Source organism: Lutzomyia longipalpis, chromosome 1 (assembly GCF_024334085.1).
Source record: "Lutzomyia longipalpis isolate SR_M1_2022 chromosome 1, ASM2433408v1".
NCBI classification, from domain to species: domain Eukaryota; kingdom Metazoa; phylum Arthropoda; class Insecta; order Diptera; family Psychodidae; genus Lutzomyia; species Lutzomyia longipalpis.
In genome coordinates, this window is record NC_074707.1 from 814,602 (window position 1) to 834,446 (window position 19,845).

Below are 19,845 nucleotides of genomic sequence, written 5' to 3' on the forward strand. Positions count from 1 at the left end.
CAAGCTACAAAGAGTCGCCTGCCTGCTAATCACAGGAGCTATGAAAACAGCCCCTACCCGGGCACTAGAAAGACTCCTCAATCTCATGCCCTTGTACCTGTTTATTGAAAAACAGGCCAAAGCCTCCATAATCAGGCTACACTCACATAATAACTGTCAAAGTGGATCTCACATTGACAGTTTAATTAAAGACTCTGGAAACCAAATTTTTTCTATGATAACAGATAGTCTGATACCAGTCTATAACTTCATCAAACAATTTACCGTGTGCATCTCGAATGAGAATGATTGGACACGGATTGACCACAACGCATTAGTTTGGTATACAGACGGTTCTAGATTAAATGATATGTCTGGTGCAGGGGTCTTCAATGAAAGATTAAACTTTCGATTGTCCATCCCTATGGGCTCATATGCCACCGTCTTTCAGACGGAAATTACTGCCATTTGGGCATGTATATTGGAAAACCTACGTCGAAATTATATTAACCGACGTATATACATTTTATCGGACAGTCAGGCTGCTCTCCTAGCGCTGCAATCTGATAAAATTACCTCTAAGTTAGTCCTAGACTGCCTAGAGGCTCTCAAAAACCTAAGCGCACTCAACAGTGTGACCCTAATGTGGGTACCGGGACACAGCGGTGTCCCAGGAAACGAAACCGCAGATGAACTAGCCAGAAATGGCTCCTCTGCTCCTTTCATTGGACCAGAGCCCTTCTGTGGCATTGCAGAGTGCTCCCTCAAAAGGGAACTCAACACATGGTTCGAAACTAGAACATCAAGTCTATGGACCCAGAGTCCTAGAATGAGACAGGCAAAAGAGTTTATGGTAGAATCCTCAAACTCTAAGTCCAAAGAACTCCTATCATTAAATAGGAAAAACCTAAAAATCCTCACAGAGCTGATGACAGGTCATTGTCGTCTAAGAAAGCATCTGTACAACATCAAAATCTCACAGAACTATACCTGCAGATTCTGTGAGATGGAAGACGAAACGTCTAGCCACATTCTGTGCTACTGTGAAGCACTAATGGGCAGAAGACGTAAATTTCTAGGTGCCTATGTGTTAGAACCACATGACATCTGGAAAATTAAGCCAAATGGTATCCTAAGCTTTGTTAATGGCCTGGGACTGTTTGGCTAATTAATTATCAGATTATGATGATATCCGGGGACCCACAATAAGCTTGCTTTAGCTGCAGTGGATTGGAAGCGATCTCAGTCGCGGCCACCCCAAACAAATCTGAATCTGAATCTGACTTTTCCATTAAACAACAATGAAATCTTTGTCTATGTGTTTCTGCTTCCGCTTTTCGCAATTCTATTTGCTATGTTATATTTCGTGTCCTTCCATGTCGCATTCGTATACATAAATCCGCTTTATTTACTGCACAGGCACAAGAGAAATTTTATTTTTTAGCTTCTCTCCCCCAAAGAAAACAATGAAATTGAATTCTTAAAATCTCATTATTCAGCTAATCAAATTATAATTTAAATATATTTTTTTATTTAATGATCAAAGAAGGAAATTCATTCATAAAATGTTACCCATTGAGGATATATTTTACTCTATTGGTTTAATGTTGGTTTAGCTATTATATATCAATAATTTCTCACCGTTCAGTATCCTAATTAAGGCACTAATAGATAAACAGACAAATGCTTGAATTTAAGGGAATTTTCAAATGTAATTTTCATGATAGAATTTTCATCAAAACATTCTTGCAGATGAATTTATTTAAAATATTATGAAAACTGAAAATTTCACACCGTGCTTTCATATTTTGGAAGCTATGAAAATATTTTCACTGCATACATAGCATAGATTACGTAAATACTCAAAAGATTAAGAAGAATTTTCAAAGGTATTTTCCGTTAATAAGTTTTAAAATTTCATTTGCATAACTTTTGTATGAAAAATAACATAATACATGTTTCTCTTTATTTGTACAAGCCAGTCACACAGCAACAAGAAGAAGCAATAATAAAGCGATTTTAGAAGATTTAATATGATAATTTTTTCGTGGTATTGCGAACAATATGGTAGCTGAAGATAGTGAGAATTTCATAAAATTATGTGGGTTGTGCAATATGGTATTGTATACTTATATGGCATTGTTGGATGCAGCAGTAGACGACGACAGAAGGATATTTTAAATTACATTTTGTCATTTGTGATGGGTGCACCAAGTAAAATGCATATAGAACCACCCTCTCTACGTAATAGGAGAAAATGTTATGTATTGCATGGTGTTACAATAGTGATGCCTTGCTGGGGAGCATTATAAAAAGGGAAACATATTAAAATCTATTTTGCAAGAAGGGATGAAGGGATTATATTCCTGGAGATTCCTACTTCATGTACTCTTCTCTTCCTTCATTATACTAATGTTAAAATTCAATTTTTACCCCATTTTTGCAACAATGCGGTTTTCCTGCTCGCGGAAGCTTTAAAAGTGTATAAACTTCCAAAGCTTTGCGGAAAAACTTTCAGCGGAAATCGATTGCTAATTGCCTATAATTTCTAAACAATTTTTTAGGCCCTTACATGCATGGGGTTTTCCACTTTTTTGTCAATTTTTGATGATTAATCTCTGCTCCCTTTCTAACTATCTTTCAAAATACTACATAAAATTGCAGTCAAATTAAATTTACAAAAAAAAACTATCTACAAAATTGATTGAGCAGAATCAAAATTGAAAACATAAAACTACCACTATCCAACAAAAAAAGCTATGAGAGGCCTACAAAAAGTAAATCTACATACATTACATTACACCTCTGTGCAACGCGAAATTACAGCATGAAGTATCAATAAATGCACCGTTTTGTATGCTCACTCACACGCGATACGGATGCTGCGTTAACAAATCCCTCTGTGGACGTCAGATGGTTCGTAGTATGCAAAAAAACCGCATGTTCAAGCCAAAAACCCATTTGGGAAAATGGAAAATCCAATATGGGATTATGTCGCATGAAAAATCAACTCTGGGTGTATTTACTTGCTTTGGTGATCTCATTCCGAATTCCAATTAGAGATACCTTCATTGCACCACCTGAGAACTCGGCAATATAGCAGCCAGTACCCGTGAAATTATGAGGTGATTCTCGGTGGTTCCTCTTGGGGGAACAGGGGGGAGGTAATGTGAAATGGAATAATCTTCAAATACACAAGATTTCCCACCCCCACAACTACTTTGCGAGTGGGTGTGTGAAAAACTTTCAATCCAATATCTGCAGCTCTTTTCCTATTCAATATTCACGTGCAATCTCATCTATATAGCAATTTCTTCTCATGTATATTTTTCGAATTCTGACTTGAAAACTTCCTCACTTTGGGAGACAATGGTGTATAATAAAATGAGAGGAAGAAAATGCTTTTCAACGTAAATATCATGACGAAATCAATTTTGCAGCTGAGATTTTTTTTACATCCACCCCAATGCATATTTTACTGCTTGAGGATATTCCAGTTATCCACTTAAAATTCCATCAGAATATCAATTTAAATTCTCTACATAATGTATATATACAGATTGCTGAACAAATACTTAAGAAAAAATCTCCATTTGATCAATTTTTTATTGAAATTTAATTAAAACAATTTTTTTAAATCTTTCTGTTGTAAACATATAGCTCATCTCACAAGGATTTGTTATTGTAAGTAGTTTAAATGATAAGAAAAATAAGCGAATAGAGTAAATTTTCAATTCGCAGAGTCGTTACATAGAAAATATTAGTGGGGATATAAGTAAAGCAAAAAGCTATATCCTTTCTCCCCTTTCTCCCACATTGAGCTTCTAACCAACTTTATATGGAAACTAAAATGTAAACTTTGACATGATTGAAGATATTGATGGTGAAAATAGAGTAGAATGTACTACCATTTGGCAAAAGGTTTAAATACAATGGCATGAGCACACTCATTCTCAAAAGAGCCTTAATATCTCTACGAGTGGTTTTGTGGTGAACCAATGGTCATTCATTCCGCCACAGTCCTCGCTATATTCCCCTATATATATTTATTAAATACAGAATGTGTGTACTTTCTGTATAGAAAAACCACATACACAAATATACCATAAACTTTAAAAGCTCCGAATTACTCCGTGAGTGTTTTCCGGAAATGGATATTTCGAGTGCTCAACATTTTGCGCTGTAAAATATACATAGAACGTAAGTTTAGGTATATAAAGGGATATACGCAGCAATGTACGATGAAAGCCCCATTGAAGGATGGAGCGAGAGGAAATTTATAAAAGTAACAAATCCCTTGGAGTACCTACATATACTGTATATAATGTAGTACATGTATTAGGGGTACAAGTTTTACTATGTATTAAAATAGGGTGTTTGTGCTGAAAGGGAAAAATTCACAGTTTCATCCCCCCAAACTTTGATTCCTGTGTGTGTACACACGCATTTTTTGGAGCTCCATGCAAATGGAGTCGGCCATCAAGTGAGTAGAGAGGGAGAGAGAGAGAGAGAGCAAAGGAGGTCAAAATGATAAATGACGGTTCAACCGAAATCTCAAATAATATTAACATACGGAGCAAATGACAAAATGGTTCATTTAATTTATATTTATTTACACAAAACATCTACGCACATTTGCAAAATAAGGACACCGGAATGATGGAGAAGAACATATCAGATTTGGAGCAACAAAGATTCCTATACAAGTCATCCGAGACACGGAGTGGGTGGAGTGGAGTGATAAAAAATGAGTGAAGAAAGTGAGAAATAGGGGATGTGTCTTCATTTGCCCCCAAGATGTTGTCTCCATAGATGAAAATTTAATTAAATATCCTTGTTTCGAGAAAATTCTAGAAAACCCTTTTGTCTCCCATATACACCAATCTCACTCAAATGCTTTTTGGGGGTATATCTCATCAGCAAAACCTCCGACACGCTATGGCTTAAAGTTTTCATTCACCCTTGTGTCCTAATAAGCCTCTCTGGGCCCCCTCTATCTGCCATCCTTGTAATTCTCAATAGCGAACTGACCACCAAAACCCTTCCATTTGGAGGTGATAACACTTTTCACGCTTCCAAGTCCGTAATAGCACACCATCCCCCAAAATACCCTCATTTTGTTTCCTTCAAATATACATAAATATATTCATATTTTATCAGTGGAAATGTACAGTATAGGGTTCCAAAAGGCTTGGCACACAAAAGCAGAGTCTTATCTGCCAAAATTAGAATTTAATCACATTATTTCAACTTTTAATTAATTATTTTTAAATTCAACCAAATACGACAAGCACACGAAACCTCACTTTTCCACCAACATCCTACCCACAGAAAAGTTTTTTTTGTGTATCTTCTTTGCCGCGTTTGTATTAGGCCACGGACTGAGAAATTAAAAATCACTTTGTTTTCCTTTTTTTCCCATAATATCAAAGAGGACATTACATAATTGGATCCTCTCTAATGCGTTATACCGTCTCTCTGTGTCTTCTACGTCGTGGGGTTGTGTATTAAAAAGGAACTTCGCTTTGGTGCTCTTAAGCCAATTACAATCGACCCGTCCAGGAAGTGTCGTGTATTTAACATACATACTATATACACCAGCAGAGAGGGGTTAATGCTATTTTAATCCAATGTGAACATCAATTCCGGATTAAGGTTGAGTTTCAGGCAGTACACTGTGAGGGGATAAGTAAAAAATGACAAGGAATAATGTTGGGAACACACATTTAAGATGTTTTCAATTTACAACACGTGCCCTATAGCTTGTCATTTCGATCTTTGCAAGGCACAATGTTGATGTGCTTGTGGCTTAGTCTCTCTCGGGAATGGTTGAATGGGAATTATGTATCATGAAAATTAAGGGAGAGAGCTTTCACGTCTAAAATGAGCTTTTAGAATTCCTAATCAATTTACAAAATACTGCGTGATGTAATTAAATATTACAAATATATAGTAATCCTATTCACCCTGTTTATTTACCAAATAAAATCCTTTTGATGTGTTTAATACCAATTCAATGTCATAAATATGCTTAATTAATTATTATGTACTTAAAGGAAGCAATATAAAATATTTGAAAATTGATACGGTTTATTTTTACTCAATTACTTTTAATTTATTTAATTGATTTTCAATTGGAATCTCTTTGAGTTAAAAAAGCATCAATAGCTCTCTCATTGCACAGCTTCAATTTAAATTATTTTGTAAATAACATGAATGAATTGATTTTTCACAAACATATCTCTTTATATGGCTCTTCCTATTTACATGACATTTTTTTTTACTTTGGGCTTGATTTGTAAATTAAGATGGAACACAGATTCGCGTTTGCAGTGAATAGAATCGTCCATCAGGCAGGTATTCATCCATTTTATTCTATTTCCTCGCTCAAAGTGAGAAAAGTTCATGAAATTGTGTGCAAGAAGCCATGGGTGGAAACTAAAAATTCTAGTTGGAATTCATCACCCAGCATACACTGCTGAGGTGTCCCGGGGAGGTCCTGTGAGTCGATGTATAGAGGATACAGAGTCATAGGTGTGAGAATGTATGTACGGGGAGAAAGGTTTTGTTTTTCATCCGGGCGATTTGAGGGCGGATGGGGGTCGCAATAAATCTTGTTTAGCTTACGACGACCGTCGACGGGAAGCAGATGCTTTAAAAGGTTGAAGAGTTCACCTGAGGTATATTTCATTCAAGGCTCTCATCCACACACACACACAGACTTTCCATTCTGACCATGTGAATTTGATATGGCATCCCATGGGGGGTGAAATGGCTGCGAAAGGATTTCCCAACCATGTGTGTGCCATCAATAAAGCAAAATAATTAATAAGGATTAGGCAGTGTGAGAGGGGTGGAGAAGAGTAAATGGGTATTTTGGTTGTACTCAAATTCGGCACACACTTTTTTCTCGCGAGCTTTCACACCACATGACTTCCTCAGGGCATTGCCACAAAGTACCCGCATACATAAAATCATTTCCCCAAAATAGACAGAACATTTTTTCTCCTTTTTTATACGGTCTATACTCGTATTTTCTACTTCATCCCCTTAATGACTTAATACATCCTTAAGTGGATGTGGTGGAGTAAAAGTTCCCGAAATATTCCTTAAGATGAGTGGATTATCTTGTGCCATAAAGCAACACATACATTTCACATATAATCGCCTTTCTCTATATGAAATTTCGTATAATATTGTATGACTGCGTAGCTGGGGGAGGGATGAAAAAAAAAAGAGACATCAGGGCTGCAAAAGTGGTGTCTTGGGAGTCATTCGCTGGGCTGATTCAATCTGTCGATGAGCATAAATCAACAAGAAAAGCCATCAGCAAATACAGTGTAATGCGTGGTTGTACGACTCCAAGCACCGATGGATGGAGTAATTGAGTTATTTTTGTGCAATGTGTCTTCCATCCGCAAGGGGAGTCCGAGGGACATACAAATCTACCTATACTCTGGCAATATACCCCCATTCAAGAGGTGCTGAAACATCCAATAATGTACCATGTAAGTTCACTTCTTATCCTAATGTTCAACGGTAAATTAGAATCGATTCCAACATCATGCCCTGGAGCTTTACTCATTCACATGACAGCGATGAATTCCTTGTCGTCTTGTTTCCATGGATAAAGTTTCGCCCCATATACTTGAAATCCACCAAGGATAGAGTTTCTTCTACATATACATACATATACGTAACATACATATTACTACACATCATGCTGTATGCTTTAATAGGTATTCTTAGACCTCTTCAAATGCGTATACCCCAGATGCTTCTTGCCAGTTGCACCCAAAGCTATTTTGAAAATTGTTAGTCAAGATACGAATATGATGCATATAACACAGCAATATTCCCTGAACATTGAGAATCTCCCTGGGGAAAATTAAGTTATAAAAGTTTTCGTGGTAGAAGCTTTTATTTTCTTGTAGTGATTCTTCTAAAAAGCTTTTGTGAAATTACATTGTTTTAACAAAGTCTTTATAAGGCTTCAAGATTAAAATACTAGCGAAAAGTAATACAATATAGTTTGTTGTATGTACTCTCACACTCTGAGGTGCTAAGAAATCAGTTATGGATTTCATAGAATTTTTAAGAAATTCTCCTTTAAAAAGCTCTGATGAAAGCACACTGTTCATCAATATAGGGGCGTAGTTAATTTTTTTTTGTATGAGAGAGAATTTTCTTGCCTCTGAATACTTCACAAAACTCTGGCTGGAAAGTCCCCAAAGTTATAACGTAAGAAAATAATGACTCTTATCTATGTTGAAGTTTAAAATTAATTGATTATTATGTATATTATGTAAAATTCTCAAGGGACGGATGTGCCAAAGAAAATTTATGAATATTTAAAGTAACGTTCAAGTGACACGTATTTCGATTAAGGACCTCATGAATTATTAATGGGGCTACATTAGACATTAGATACCCTAATAAAATCCGCTCCCTAATTGATAATTTACACGGAGAATGTTTTTAAGTTTATGATACATAAATATACTTATTATTAAATTTACCACATAATAAGAAAATTTCTAGGCCAAACCATCAACTTCATTAGTCTAATATTCAATTAACACCGCGTGCTGTGAGATGATGATGTATAGTGGTTGTACTACTTTGGGCAATATGTGACCTATAAAGGTTTGTGGGTGACACCGAGAGGTTATATAATTGAGCCACTTTCGAAATCCATCATTCTCTCCTCTATACTGGCTCTGCTGTTGATGTGGGGGGTGGTGTATGTTGGCATAAATAAAACATATTTTTTATTACAACAAAATACACATACGGGGCCAACGGAAGCACAGTATCGCCGGAGTGGTATGACGCAGGCATTAGTGCTGAAGGAAGGAACAGATAATAATATGAGAGGACCATCTTGTTACAATTTACACGATGCGCCATAAAATCCTCGTGTTCGCTCCTTCACTATTTATCATGTGGAATTGCCTGACAAATACTGACAGCCACCTCACACAACATACAGAGTCATGAAAATGTATCACCGAGATAGTCTCATGTGCTTAGAGGGGTGGAAAATGTACGACATCCCTGAACTTGGTCCAATCTTACATTAACATTTCTATTCTCTGTATTTCCCGTCCATGATGTGTGTGTGTAAGGAAATGAAAAATAATTCCACACCACAAATTTAATTTTCTTTCCCCTCACACACTTTTCTTCTTTTTTTTGGGGGTTCTTTTCTTTTTTCCAACATCTCTTCCGTGGATTAAATAAGAGAGTTTAATACACCAGGAAATGCCAAAAAGAAAAAAAAAAAGAAGAAACTTCAAGGAGAAAGACACAAAAAAAACGAACTATACACACACACTTCACAGATGCGAAGAAGGTATAGAAAAGCTCTTGAAGCTATCTTCGAGGAAGTAAGCTTTCTCACCACCCCTCCGGTCTCATACCCCTAATCTTCAACTGACTGGGAAATTAAATGTTCCCCCTGTCAACAATCTTATACATAAATTTGTCATTTTGTCGAGAGGATCGAGAATAATTCTATTTTCACATACATGAAGCAGATGGAGAATAATGACAGAATCTTGTGAGAGTGAATTCTTTCCACTTTTCACCATCATTCACATTAAGTTTTCCTGCTCAGTGAAACATGGGATTTGTCTCACTTCTTTTCATCTTCTCTCTCTCTATATTTTTACATGATTTTCCGGAAACACTTTGTACTTCCCCCCGCTTCGTGTGACATTTCACAACTCATTCTTGAATTTATATTGAATGGCTTTTATACATTCCGCCACGTGTCATGTTGAACATTTTCTTTGATATACATTTTGGCAAGAATGGCTGGGGTGGAGGAAATGGTGAAAAAGTTGCTCAATAAATAACAAGTAAGTAATTGCCCATTTGCCACACTTTGCTATGAATTTCTCCAAGGAGATTCTCTTATACCACGCAAATGTATATAACTCAAAGAAATTGAAATCATATATATTTGAGAAAAGTACTCATTTCGTGGAAAGCTCGATTATATTTTTAACTACCTACATTATGTATTATGCTAGGTACATAAAGAAGAAAATCGTTTTTAGCTTAAAATTTCTTGGAAATCTTAAATTACATTCAAGGATGTTATATTTGCTGAACTATTGAGAGGAAAAAAATTCTAAAAATTTTAAAAACAAAGAATATTGACAAAATTCCAAGAAGGTAATAAAAATTTGAGCAAAAATTCAGCAATAAATGCCACGTTTTTTTTATCACTTTCCATTTGGATGATTGAAGTTGGGAAAAATCCTTTTCTTCCATGCCATTTTATCTCCCACAATTGTGAAAGGTAGCGTTTGTTGCTCTCACCATTACAATATCCCCTCAAGAAATTCCTCCTTCCTGGAGGATATACACACACGAGTCGTTTTGGGTTTCCACCGCCAGGCAGGATAAAGCGATATAGAAGTAAAGTGTGTTCCAGGAGGAGAGACAAATGGCAAAGTGAGTGGGAATAGCAGGTTATAAATTCAATGGAGGGAAGATGCATTAGACGAGGAAGTGGTGTACTGGTATTTGAAAATTCGAAACTTTGAAAAATGACACGGTGACAAGATGACGATATAAATCCACAAAATATACAGCGTGAAATTGCACACAGGTGAGAGATAAATTTAGATAGGATGGACAAACTTTCTACAAGGGTTATATAGCAGGGAAAATTTTGTATTGAACTTTATGTTTGCGTCAGCAGGATAAATTCAAACTTTCTGATCTTTCTGATACACACATAGCTTTTTTTTTAATTTCTTCAAAAATTGAGAAAAGTATTTTAATCTCCAACTAGCATAGGTATATATAACACTACTTCTTTAGTTAAGTATGAATAAAATAAAATTTACAAGATATTTGTTCACAATTCAGAAAAAGCACGTAAAGGTGAAAAGAGTGAAAGTTATTTTTCCCCATTTTTTCCCACCAGAATTGAGTCGCGGAAATTCATAAATTGCTCACTAAAAGTTTCACTACATATATGCGGATAAAAAGATATGTGTAGATCACGTGTATGTGTGTCGAACGTTTCCTTCAACATCCTCGGATATGTTCTTTTTGCGAACTTTCTTGGTGTGGAGGAAATGGAATAAAAAAAAAACCCAGCAGTAGTCTATTGAAATTGATAAATCAAATATAAGAGCGGTTCGTTATGGCTTCACCATGGAAATTCATGGTGCAGCATTGGGATAATATAAGTGGGATTTTGATGATGGGATACATCGAATACAAAATCACTAAATCGATGCCGTTCTACTACACCAAGCATGTCAGCAACGTCTTTTCTCCTGGTTCACCCCCCTCACCCGCACATTCCACCCCAAATCCTCTTATCACCAAACTCTCTCTCTCTTCTTCCTTGTCAATTTCGAATATTGAAAATACTTCGCTCATCCCACGTAGCTTCAGGACACAACAGTTGAACTTTTTTATTATTATGTTGCGGTGACTCCAGCAGAGTCACCAAGTGAACGAGAAAGAATTTCACGTCGTTTTTTTCCCTCCTGAAGAGGAAGATAAATGAGGAAATTTTTCCAATAATTTGGACGTTAAGCTGTATTTTATTGCTAAATGAATACGATGGTGGAAAAAGGGTGGAAAATTTTTGCCTTTCAGCGAAAATTCCCTCAAGTAGCAACTAAATTAAATCATACACGAATTTGCTGATTGATATAATATAAAAGCTCTCCCGCAGGTATTTCCTCTGTAACTTTCGCGTCATTTTAATTATTTCTCCTTCAACTCTTTTCCCTTAAGGGTCTTGCCGATGAAAAACTTGACGGGAAATTCATGGGAAAAAGATCCCCAATATAGCAATTGGCACAACGGGAAACTTCCAAACATAAAATTCACTTTTACATACCTATAGAAGAAAATTATTTACATAGAGCAACAAATTCGATGCAAATCGAAAGACTTTTATGCACTTTAAATTGAAAAGTTTGTGGGACTTGCCTTCCAAGAGTTTGAAGAAAGTGCAAAAGAAAGGGAATAATGGGAAAATGCATACTTATGCAAAGCAGCTATATTATGTACATATATATGTATATATTTTAAGTATTTCTCTCTATGTATATAGCAATCTGATACGTTGTAGTTTTAAGTTTCAATAGAACTGCAATTGTGCCTCTCGATGAAATAAAATTGGTTGAATTGCGTGAAGGAAAAAACCCTTTAAAATTATTTCTCATCCTTAATTTTAAGTTACTCTAAAAAAAATGCAATAAATTTTAATGAAATGAGAAACTTTGAAGCTTTACTTCTTCGTTTACTCCACCAAATAGCCATTTAATTTGAATAAATTAAGGGAAGATGTTGCAAAATTAATAATTAAAAATTACCCACAGAATTTCCCACATAAAAAAGAAAATTAAAATTCTAGAAAAAAATCAATCAAAAAATAATGGAATAAGCAAAGGTACAAAAAGAAAAGTTTTCCTTAAAACAAAATTAGGACACAAACACCTGTAAAAAAGTTTCACCTCGAAATTGCTCATTCAACGGGCTTTCATCAATTGACTTTATGTTTTGCTTTCATTCACAATGCTGTTCCTTTTATGTTATATTACCCACTTTTCTATTTTATATTTTTTACATTTCTATTTTTTTCTTCCGCAATTTTTTTTTCTTTACACATAAAGCTTATTCTAGAAAAGAAAAAGTTCTGTCACACTGATCTCAATACTCGGAATCTTTCAACTGCATTCCTTTTTCATTGATTTTTTCAAAGGTGATTAAATACATATTATACATATTATAAAACAAAACCTACCTTATCAATTGAAATCGAAAATCCATTCAGAGATATCTGAAAGACAAATAGAGAGAAACAAATTTTGTAAGAAATAGAATATTTTATTTCAAAAAAAAGTATTTTTATCAAAGCTCCTCACTTAGCGTTTTATATTTTCTGACTTTATATGTAGTATTAATATTTTGTGGACTTTTTCCATAGATTGCGCATAATATCCATCAAAATTAATTTAACAGAAAGCATTAGAAAACATTGACAATTCTCCATTCAAACAATTGAAAAAAAATGAAAAGGCAGAAAAGCATATTTGTGGGGAGAAATGAAAGAGAACAAAAAAAAAGTTTCTTGCGAGGAAAAAAGTTCTCACAGAATAAATTAATTTTGTTTTAAACAACATAATGAAATAATTTACAACTTGTTTGCATTACACTCGCGGCAATCATTATACATATAGTATTCCGTTTGAAATTCAATGAGTCTATGGACAAAAATTTTACGGGGGATGAGGGTGAGTTTATTAAAAGTGAGTGAATTAAATAAAAGGGAAAGACTTTTCTCGCAAATTGAATCATTTTCAGTTGTTAAGCTTTAGTCTCACACACACACAATGGATCCACCACACGAGCATGATGCGAAGTGTGGGAAAAAAGCCATACAGGAAATTTTATGGCTTTTGAATGATGATTTCAATCCCCCAAAAATTTTGCTTGTAGCACACAAATTTTCGCACCACTTTTTCAACTTTACGAAAATCTCATCTCCCTTTCGTTGGATGTTTAATTTTTTTTCTCTCCATGCTATCCATCGTGTTTTCTCAACCATCAGTGCCAAAGTCATAATACAAAGTCATACATTTCATAAATGTTATTTCAAGGCGAGAAGAGATGGAGGAAAAATCCCACAATGCTATCACCCTTTAAAAGTACTAAATTTCACTTCGTTCTTGAAAGGAGTGTCATATTTGTGAGATTTTTTTTCTCTCACATTTCCATTTTTCATAATCATCCTTCTGTATCTTCTTCATACTTCTACGTATAATACCCATTTCATCAGTGAAAAATTATCCATGACGTTTGCTCAGCCAATTTATTTTCTAAAGTGGATAATTCACACATAAGCTCCGAATATTGTACACAAAATGTTGCTTGAAATTGTCATAGAAGAGGCAATAAAAAGGCAAAAAATATAAATAAAAGGAATTGAATTTAGGGATCTCTAAAATGAATTTTAAGAAGAAGAATAATTAGATTTTAGTTTTGTAATGTGGCGCCCTGCATAGGGGGGCGCCACAAGGGGGCTCTGTTCAACTCCCCTAGTAACCTCCACCCTCGCCTCACGTTAATCTAACAGAGCACTTCACAAGCACAGCCATCCCCGCACAAGGCTGAGCTACAACTAACTCTCTACACTCATCAGCACTCTACTACTCTCATATAATTACTCTCTCAGTGCTCTCCAACATTCTCTTGAGGATTCTTGTATTCTCTCTCGCCTATTTGAGGGTTTTTAAGAGGAGGGCAGAAGACCGTCGCCAAGGGGTGGGCAACCGTTGCAGTTACCGCCAATCTAAGGGTATTCACTCTATGAGCAGGTTAATATTCGCTGGATAGTGAGTCGGGCGCTACAGTAATAAAAAACTTTGATTAAAAAAAATTTTGTGTTCACAAAAAAGCTCAAAGCTCTCAATTTTTGCAATTGGTCAAATGAAAAGCTCAATCTATGACGAATTTTGGAAAATCCACAAATTTTCCGCGGTTGTACGCCACACATATATATAATGTTCTTATTCATCGCATTTTCTGAATGGCAAAGAGAGAATTATTATGAGAGTATACCGATAAAATATTAGTGTGTGGGTTATAAAAATCTCATCATCTCCTGGGTGGAAGTAAGAAATCACGCATTTCGGGTGAAGACGCGGCGAAGGCAAAAAAAGAGGCAATAACGTCGCAATAAAAAATGCATATGAATTCCATGTGATTTATTGCACATTTTATTAGAATTTATTTCTACATCCACTGTCGTGTATTTTCCCATTTCCGTATGGTGCTTTGCTGGCTTATAGCATGGGGCTATGGGGGGTGGATGATTAAAATTGACATCCAGCCACGCACAATGGGGGAGTTTAAATACAACTGAACTGGAGAGAGAAAAAAAATACCTATACCTACTATTTCACCACGCCCCACCTGTATGGAATTTTAACTTTATTGTATGTCGCCTGTGTATTTTACGATGAACAATCCGTTACATAAAATACCCAACAAATGTGACACGTAATCGTGTACATATGAGAAACAATGTGCTCTCACATTGTCAATTGAATGGCCCTTTGATGGTTATTTAGAGCGAAGGATGTGAGAATATTGCACAAAAGTATCCAAAGAGTGTCAAAGGAGGGTTATTTCCATGTTGGGGATGGACAATGTGAACGTGGTAACACCCCTATAAAGTACTACGCTATATTTCACATATGTATATAATGTAAAACATAAATTTATTGTTTGCATGAGAATCACGAACTGAGAAAAGGGACAACCTTGTTATACATAAAAGTGATATTTAATATATAGCGACTTTCCTTTCCAAACCCTCTGAAATCTCAAAAAAAAAACTGCCCCAACACCGGAAAATTTGACAAATTTTTCATCATCCGTCACCAAGTGACCTACAAAGCACCCCCGCTTGTAAATTCATGCAGATGAGGTACTGAAAAATAGCCCCAAGTCTCATTATGCTGAAATATATGTACATATGTATTTATGTATATAGTTTGTGTTTACGAAAACGAAATAACGAAACTTTTGGCTCTAATTCACTATACGACAAATTAATCTCATCATATCGCCCTCGGTTATAGCAAACAAACTAAGCTTGAGGAGGTCAAACTTAATTAATTGCATTTATTATAATATAAAAAAAAATTAAAGAAGTTATGAATAAAAGCTTGATGGAGGAAAAAATAAACAATACAAAATATCTAAAATGAAGAAAATTCTTTGCGTTCTTCTCCTTGTTGAGAAAGATAGAGTTAGTCAGATGTTCCACACTCTTCAATATGAATTCAAAATTTTCAATTTCCCAGGAAAATATACATTTTTATTGGATACTCTGCGTGATATTATCAAATACATAGAAGCCTTGTTCTAACAGGCGCACAGTAGAAAATTTTTCTCTCAATATAAAATACAATTTCTGATTGGTTCTGTGGGGATAGAAACACCAAACAACATTTGAACTTTCTCTCATTATATAGTTTTCCCACAAAAGGAGGTTCAATATTTGTGAAAAGGCTATATAATAAAATTCTATATATTGGCAATTTGCCCGACAATGTCGTTCAATATTTGATCCTGGGAGTTTTTTTTTCTCTAAAAATTCACTTCAGCTTTAAAGTGTTTTTCTCTGAATCACTTTTAGGAAGCTTAGGAAGTAGTCTAGGACCAAATGCTACATCCTGCAACCTGTTCTCTGAGTTTGAGTTTCTTTTCCTTGCTCCCATCACACTTTAAGACAAGAAAAAAAAGAGAGAGAAATTGTAGAGATTAGAGAAGATTACATTTTCATCTTGGATGCATTAATGAGAGATCAAAGGGCTGCTTCAGGCATGACTAGAGATTATTTTGTGTCAAAAGGAAACTTTCCTATCATTTAATGCTATTCAAATGAATTCTTCTATAAAATCTTTTTGAAATTCATGTCCCACCATCCACTTATTGTTGCTTATTGGAACATAAACTCCCTCGTGATTCACCAACCACGAAATTGCAAAACCTTCTCGTTCAAAATCCAATCGATAATGGTGTTGAATAATTTGTATAGGGGGTGGGGGTGAATTTTACCACCCTATATTGGTGCGATACTTGCTGCTATTAACAGACTTTCAGCAGTTAATCCAAGCTGTATAAGTAAACCCAAAGGTGTTGGGGTGCAAGAAAACTTTGGAGTACACTTTAAAAGTCATCTTAGTGGCCTTATTATACTACCTTAATCCGAATTCATCAATTCTGTGTGTGCATAAATTTCATTCATCTCTCTCTGGGTTTTATGTATCCTTATTCATGGTATTAGGATTCGTAATTGCCTTCACCAGAAATATTCCCATATTTTAGGGTGTCAAACTATTTTACACCTAATATTCAGTCATATAAATTTTCCAGTAGTTTGAGGTTTATGTAGTTAATGCATTAAAATGAACTATCCCACAGGAGGGACCATATATACTTGAATAAATTGGATATTGAACATCAATCATAAACTTCACTTGGGTATGAGGTTGAAATTGAAAATAAATACATAAAGCAAATAAATACCTTTTGAAGCATTAAAATATGCTTTTCAATGATCGTTTGTGGGTTTAGAAAAGTTTTTCAAGTATTTAAATTCATTTTTAATTTTATCAAAAGTAAATTTCAGAGAACTATTTATTTATTTATTTACCTAGGGGAGAGCGGGGCAAAAAAAGTTATATAAATTTATATAAAATCATTAGAATTTTTTCAATATTAATTTTTTAAAATAGTTCAAAGTGTTAAAAAATTGCAGGCCTGAGGAAGGAGAAATAAAGCTCCGAAACGTCGCAGAAGTAATAAAAGAGTATTTTCTAAAGGTCAGATCCCGCGTTTTGACTCCCACAACAAAAAAAGTTACTTGAGGGGTTTGGAATAAGCTCAGAATATCATATCTAATAACTAGATAGAACAAAATGATCTTAGAAAGAGTTGTAGGACTAAAAATGTCATAAAGAAATGAGCTAAACATTTCGCTTTATAAATAATTTTAAGTCCGGGTTTTTCGTCGGCAATTGAAACTCCTTACCCAAAGAAACTCAGAATCTTCCCAGAGCTTTCGGCCCCGCTCGGAGCCTTCTTCAGTGGCTAGCATAGAGAGGGGCGCTTTTATTAAAGAAAAGCCGCTGAAGAAGGCTCCGAGCGGGGCCGAAAGCTCTGGGAAGATTCTGAGTTTCTTTGGGTAAGGAGTTTCAACTCCGACGAAGAACCCGGACTTAAAATTATTGATGAAAAACGTCGGAAAAACTGCATTCATTGCGCTTTATCAGTTTGGAAATATGATATTTTGAGCTTTTTCCTAAAGCCCTTAAGTGACTTTTTTTTGCCCCGCTCTCCCCTATATTTTTATTACCTATCGATTTTTTTATAATAGTTTACTAAAAATATATATTGCAATTCAATTTATTTTAATAAAATGTAGTAAATTTGTTTAAAATTAATTGGTATCAATTAATTGATAAAAAAATAACAAAAATAATTAAAACATGTTAAACGATTCTATTAGTAAAATTTAAATTAGTTTCACTTGAAATCTACTAAGCTACATGTTTTAAAAAGAATTAAGAGCTGTCGATGTGATTAAACGCGAAAATCCCCGAAATGGAAGTTTCCTCTCCAATATTCACAATCGTGCAGACTATTCGATTTCCTTATATCCGGAAATCATGTATAGATAGAAATGCAATGGCAATCCTGTAATGGTTTTGCCACTGTGTTAATGATTTCAAAGGCAATGTTATGACAGTTTTGTAGCAGGAAATTGCATTCGCGAGTCTTCGCGGCACCACCAATCTCATTACTGTTTAATATAATTACTCAATGTACTAAATGACATGGGGTGTGTTCAATGTTGGTAGTAGGTACACACATATACTTCACCACGCGATATATATTGCCAATTTGGCGCAGACGATTGGTGAATTTTATATAAATTTACCACATTGATCTTCCAATTTTATAGCATTATACCCAATATAATGATTTTCTCGAGAGGAAATAAGTGCTATATATATACATATATATATGGGGGAAGAAAGTGGGAGATCGTAAAAGCTCCATGTTGCCTCTGCCTGCTGTAATATTTCCCCTGAGGTCAGGTAAATGCAGTTTAACACTCTATCCGCATTCACACTCTAGTCATGTATCATTATTATAGAATCCTGGACTGCAGGAGTATCCTATAAATGGGTCTCTGAAAATTTAGAGATGGGTTGCATATCGGAACATATAGGAAATTGTATGATGTTCAGCGTGTTTTATTGGCTCATCATTTATTTAGTTTAGAACCAACAGGCATATGTAGTACCTTCTGGGTGCATTCTAATATTAGAGAAGTACCTTATCTACATGTGAAAATGATTATTTTATAGAGATTTTGAAACTTTCTCAACATAAACAATGACTAAAGTTCTACAGGATAAATTGAAATTTATTCAATAACTTTTTCCACACATGAAAAGCTCAAAGTACATATTTACCTAACATTTTGAATTTCAATATTGTTTCTATTATGCGTGTGTGTAAAAGGATTTTCTTCCTTGGAAATAGTCCTTTAGTATTCAAAGTAAATACACCAGGTAAAATACCATAACTAAATATATGTAATAAAATTTTATGCTTCACATTATATATATAAAAAAAAGAAACCCCAAAATATTTTACGTTTATATCCTCTGAAATGAATAATTAAATTGTTTTCCGAAAGAAATCTCCTTGGTCCCCCTGAAGGGATGTTCATGAGTTGTTAATATGCTATACACATGACTTTTCGAGATGGCAAACAAATCTCACATAAAATTGTCTTCCTATGGCAACAGGCGAAATGGTAAGGTACAATATATGTACAAGGGAGATTGTGTAGTGTACTCTTTTGGTGGAGAATACTCTGCTTCTTCACAATTTTGCTTCTCTAAAATTTACACTTTCGATACGGGGAAAGTGTGTTCAGTGAGTTGCGAAGAGGTACTTGAAAATGGAATTTATATTTCATTAAGTGCACTCGACTTTGAAAACTTCATTCCTGGCATCAACTTCTTCTGCATATTTACTTGCCAGTCCTTGCAGTACAGCAATTATGGCAATTTCTGGTCAATTGCAAGTTTCAAGAAATTTGAAATATAAATTTAAAAATAAAATTCTTAAAAATCAGAAAAAAATTATCCACAAAAACTCCCAGTATATCTAATTTCAAAATTCCATTCATCATTCCACGTCACATTTTTGTTTCTCAAACTTTTAATTTACAACATAAAATATAAAGCTTATGTGTGGTATCACTATCCCATCTTGAATAAGTTTTATTGCAATTTC

General features: G+C 34.8%; 2 protein-coding genes across 2 annotated transcripts in view; one reads left to right on the plus strand and one right to left on the minus strand.

Moving 5' to 3' along the window:
* LOC129786366 (TWiK family of potassium channels protein 18) overlaps positions 1 to 19,845 on the minus strand; it is an 89,532-nt gene that overhangs the window by 51,633 nt on the left and 18,054 nt on the right. The window contains exon 2 of the mRNA XM_055821337.1: positions 12,764 to 12,799. The gene's annotated coding sequence lies outside the window, so the exon portion shown is untranslated. The remainder of the gene's footprint in view (positions 1 to 12,763; positions 12,800 to 19,845) is intronic.
* LOC129786374 (translation initiation factor IF-2-like) overlaps positions 1 to 19,845 on the plus strand; it is a 93,471-nt gene that overhangs the window by 15,499 nt on the left and 58,127 nt on the right. The window lies entirely within an intron of this gene.